Genomic DNA, 5,096 nt, shown 5'->3' on the forward strand with positions numbered 1-5,096 from the left:
TTGATTAATTCACAAGGAAGTGTGAAGATCTCTATAAAAGCACAGGTTTTGTCAGTTTGTTGGTCTGGAGCATTCAGGTATGTGTTAACACAATGCCCAGGAGGAAAGACATCAGACATGGTGTGAGAGAAGCAATTGTTGCTCTCCATCAATCTCAGAAGGGTCGTGAGGCCATTTCCAAAAAATCAGAAGTCCATTATTCCACAGTGAAAAAGATTCACAAGTGGAAAAGATTCAAAAGAGTTACCAGTCTTCCCAAGAGTTGATGTCCATACTAACTTATCCCAAGGTCAGACCATACATTGCTCAGGGAAAAAACCCAAGAGCTTCTTCTCTACTCGAGTTTGACTCTACAGGCTTCCCTTAGCATGCTAATTGTTAAAGTTCATGACAGTGCAATTAGAAAAAGGCTGAACAAGGATGGCTTGTTTGGAAAGTCTCCTCTTTCTAAAAAGAAGAGGGCAGCTCAGCTTGGGTTTGTAAAGTTGCGTCTGAGCAAATCACAAGATGTTTGGACAGATGAGACCAAAGTGGAGATACTTGGCTGTGATACTGTGGTATTATCGTAAGATAGCTGTGTATGAACAAATGGCTGAAAACCTCAGTGAACTGAAGAAATGTTGAAAAGAAGACTTGCTCAAAATTCCTCAACAGCGATGTGAGAGACTGATTAAAGTCGTACAGAAAACTATTACTGCAAGTTACTTCCAGTTACCGATGATAAAGGTAGCTCTACAAGCTTAGTTTTTAATGTAGTATGTCAGTCCGGATATGAATTATCTTTTCTTTTTACCATCAATTTACATCTTGGGCCACAAGCAGCCTAAGTGGGTTTCAACTGCTCCCATTTCTTTTAGTGTAATGAAGTTTAACTTGCAAACTGAATCACTGACGTGTCTTAAGAAAAGAAAAAAGAAGTGAAATAAAATGTATCAGTTCTTCTACTTTATTAAAAATGCTGGTGTAGTAAATCAAAAAAACCTGTCAGCACAGCTCACTGGACTTAAGCAATGCAGTCAGCAGACTGGACCTTTCGGGAAACTGATTCTTGCCCACAGGCCATATGTTTGACACCCTCATGTTTAAATCAGTTGTAGCATTCCTGTTTTAATGTACATTCCAAACAGTATCTCAACCTTATTGGAAATTCTGCTGCACTACGACATTACAAAAAAGCATCCAATTGTCTGCAATGAAAACCTACTTGTACAAATGCATAGGTATACTTACTTACTTACCCAATTGTTATTCATGCCACAATGAATGCATTGAAGTGAACCAATGTGGCTCTTGCTCATTATGCAGTGACATGATCCAGACCACACAAAGGCTCTGCAGATTTAAACATATTCAAACAGAGTCACAATGAAAAGTTGTAAATGTGCTGCAAGGCTGTGTGAGTTAGATAGTGTCATGCAGACATCCTCAGTCCATCTGTGGTAACTAATTATGTCAGCATCAGCAGCTAATTAGAAAGGGAAAAATGTGGAAATGCCAGATGTTGAATGCCCAGATCAATCAGGCTGGAATATAAAAGTTGCTGCTGCAACTTAGTTTCAGTACTGGGTTGGTTTATTCTCTCTAGCACCCATGAGCTCATGTGGATGTGAGAGTGAGAGCTGCCTTTAGAAAATGTTTGTGCTTTAATAGAATACGAAAAAAAAATGGAGAGGGGTTTCTACATTTCTCTTCTTTTTTTTTACCCCCCTTTGGATCAATTGTGCTGAAAAGAGCGACAAGTAAGATTGCTTTTTTTTTTTGACTTACTACCATTATCCGAATGGAATGAGCACTGAAAGTTTCTCCCATTAATCATTACAGCAACCAAGTCGCTCTCACTTTTTTCCTGTACACGAGTGGTATGTCCTGCACACACACAACTAAAGGTGGAACGCAAACAGTGGAAAAGCTACCTAAAAATAATATGAGATCATATTGCACTCAGACACCCAGACAGGCTCAGGGACAAATAAATACACACATACTGTATAAAAGATCCCAACACTGGCATTGAATTCCCGGCCTGATCTCAGCAGGGTCGGTGCAGTTGAAAAGCTAATCCAGAGGTGTGTAGGTGGTGCAGGGACACATAAAGGAAAGGGCTGGCACGCACAGCAACACAAGTCTGTCATTAAGTAGAGATACAAAAACAAAGTGGAGCAATTTGTTGGAGATGTGAAGCTGTCCAAATTATAGACGTTTGATTAAAACGGTCAATAAAGCTGTTATTGCAGCAATATGTCAGCAAAGTCTTTTAAGAATATTTGGCTTTTATCTGTGAAGGCTTTAACGAGGTAACCCTTCTTATAGTTGTATACAGACTATATGAGAAAATGAGAATGAATACCATGCAAATGACAAGTCATTTTTGTTACTGCAGCACTTTGTTTTTTTGTTTTTCCATTTTGTTCCATGTAGTAATTATCACACAGCAACACTCAACACTCAAGCTTTTATATATACAGAACTAGATATAGATTTAGGGTTAGTATATACAGAGTATATCTATGAATATGTATGTGTATCTATATCATATATAGAGCGACGCCCATTTTTTTTGGTATTTTAAGTGGTTTTGAGCAATAGTAGTTCAGGCTTTTTGAAGAACTTTCAAAGTTTTTTTCTTTCCAGTCTTTGTACCTGAACATTTTAAGGAAGGTTTTGTATGTGTGTGTGTGTCTCTGTGTTAGGAGCCTTTTTTTTATGATTCATAGGTCAGTATTAAGTGGCCTAACTCCTAAGGTGATTCAGAAAGAGCTATTTACTGGAAATCATAGTTCATCAGTTTCCACCGACACAGTGGAAAACTGTTAGTCAGGTGTAGCCCAGATGGAAAAAAATCATACTTATTCTCTTTACATTAACTGTCCACATCAACAAGCGTCGTATTTCCTATGACCATTGAATGCACCTCTCAGTTCACCCCACGTGAGGGCACCTAGCTCAGCAACCAATCAGAGCCTACCCAGGCCGCATTGACCCTGTCAGCCAGGAAGTGAAGTGGAGGTGCATGGTGCTCCCGGGTTTTTTCTCATCTCAGCAAGAGGAGTGGAGGCATCTACTACTCAAACCGAGAAATCCACGGACAAAAGAGAGGAAAACTCAGGATTGAGAGGAAGGAAAGCCAGCGTACTTACCTGCTGGAAGTCCGGAGTCGAGTGGCTGGATGAAGGGGAGAGGCAACGTCGGTAAGACGAGTGTTATTCTGATGGAAAAAACTTGTAGAGACTTACCGTCGCGATCATGCTAATGCTAGCTCGGTGTCTCACAGGCTAACCACTCACCTTTCATCCGGAGAGCTGCTGCAATTCCAACGCCAGTGTGTGTTGGGCTTTTGTGAAACAGAGCAACGGTGAGCAACATGTTCTTAGCTGCTCTAAAGCTAATTTTTGTCAGTTCACTGTGAGTTTAAAGTAATCTAGAGGGTAATTTTTAGTGCATTTCTCTCTCACGAATAGGCCTATAGTGTGGAGAAATTAAGCACACTGCTTTAATGCCTCTGAACTGAACTCACATGTATATTTTGTTGCTTATTTGCACATAGTTCTGAATTTGTTATGGTGTATTGTATTTTGAGTGTCAATGGTTACTTACCATAAGTATTGTTTAATTAATGTTTACATGAATAGAGAAATATTTGAGCAACTTAGATGTTTAGTTCTCATATTTGATATGCTTGAAAATTGAATGTTGTACAACAGAACTGTGAGATTTGATAAGATTTAAGATGTTGATGCAATGAATATGAGGTGATGCAATATTTTGATTTTGTATTTTAACCTTAAACAATGCATCTGAAACAGACTGATTAGAATGTACATTTTATGACCTGGATTATAGGTCAGGTTTTTTGGAGAGGACGGAAAAGTCCAAGGACCAGGACGATATTCTGGTTGTGATAGATGGCGAGCCAACCACTTTGAGGACGATCTACCCCAAAGAAGATACACACCACACACTCATACATTCCAGTTACATTCACAAGGACCTTTGAAGTTGGCTATCGCCAGCTTAACTCTAAATTCTTAAAGGGCCCCAACGAGTACTTTTATTTTGTTGAGTGTGCACACTATTTATTTTATTTTATACTTTATCTGTACAAATTGGACAAATACCTGTTATACTTTGTAACAATACAAGAGTGGCTACTCAAAAGTTAACATTGTGTCCAGGTCATTATTGCTGCTCAATACTTTGGCTCCATACGAATTTGGTGTCTTCTGATTCTGGCCAGGGTCTTATTAGGGGCAGGGATAGCTCAGTAGGTAAAGTGGTCGCCCCATGATCGGAAGGTTGGCGGTTCGAATCCACTTAACGGCTACCCTGAGGTACCCCTGAGCAAGGTACCGTCCCTACACACTGCTCCCCGGGCGCCTGCTTAGTGGGCTGCCCACTGCTTCACTGAGTGAATGGGTCAAATGCAGAGAAAAACAAGTAATTTCCCCATGGGGATCAATAAAGTATCCATTATTATTATTATTATTATTATTATTATTATTATTATTATTACGAGCCCAAGTAATTATTGCGCTGTAATTCACCTTTATACCTTAAAGTTGGTTACACATGGATTGGCCTCCAAAGAGTCTGGTCACACCAAATACTGACTTTCAAGTTTGTTAGAATTGCACAAACTCTCTTTTTGCCTTACAATACTGTATTTGCATTAACTGTCAAATAAATTGTTCAATAAATTGCTGCACTTTCCCTCCTTATTTGTGTATCAAAATATAAAGAAATCAGATGTAACTTTAGACTTTGTGCGTTATGCATGCATACATTCGCAAATGTAGAATATAGTTTGTGGCAGTATGTAGTAGTCAGTTAGCATTTCCCTGCTGTAAGCGTCACTCCATGCTGATTAAAACAAACACCTCTAATTATCTGGAAATTGTATTTGAACTGGTACAGAGATGGAACACGATGACAAACAGGCAGGAGAAACAAAAAAGCTTTAGTGTACAAACGAAATCTTTGCAAGCAACTTTGGCATTCAGCATGACAACAGGCAAAAAAAACCCCAAAACAGTGCCAAATCAGTATACAAACCTAAAACAAAGCAGTTCCATTAATAGCGCTTGTCAGATACTTTCTAT

At 39.1% G+C, this 5,096-nt stretch overlaps 1 long non-coding RNA gene across 1 annotated transcript; it reads left to right on the top strand.

The window, feature by feature from the left end:
• Positions 1-2,871: 2,871 nt before the first annotated feature.
• LOC147302360 (uncharacterized) lies at positions 2,872-4,160 on the top strand. Its single transcript, XR_015127142.1, has 2 exons — positions 2,872-3,352; positions 3,841-4,160. It is a non-coding gene; the product is annotated as an uncharacterized LOC147302360 (long non-coding RNA).
• The last annotated feature ends 936 nt before the right edge of the window (positions 4,161-5,096 follow it).

The sequence above is a fragment of the Aulonocara sp. 'chitande type north' Nkhata Bay genome, linkage group LG23 (assembly GCF_057382095.1).
Source record: "Aulonocara sp. 'chitande type north' Nkhata Bay isolate Kocher_YH1m ecotype deep benthic linkage group LG23, A_spYH_male_GT1.1, whole genome shotgun sequence".
NCBI lineage: Eukaryota > Metazoa > Chordata > Actinopteri > Cichliformes > Cichlidae > Aulonocara > Aulonocara sp. 'chitande type north' Nkhata Bay.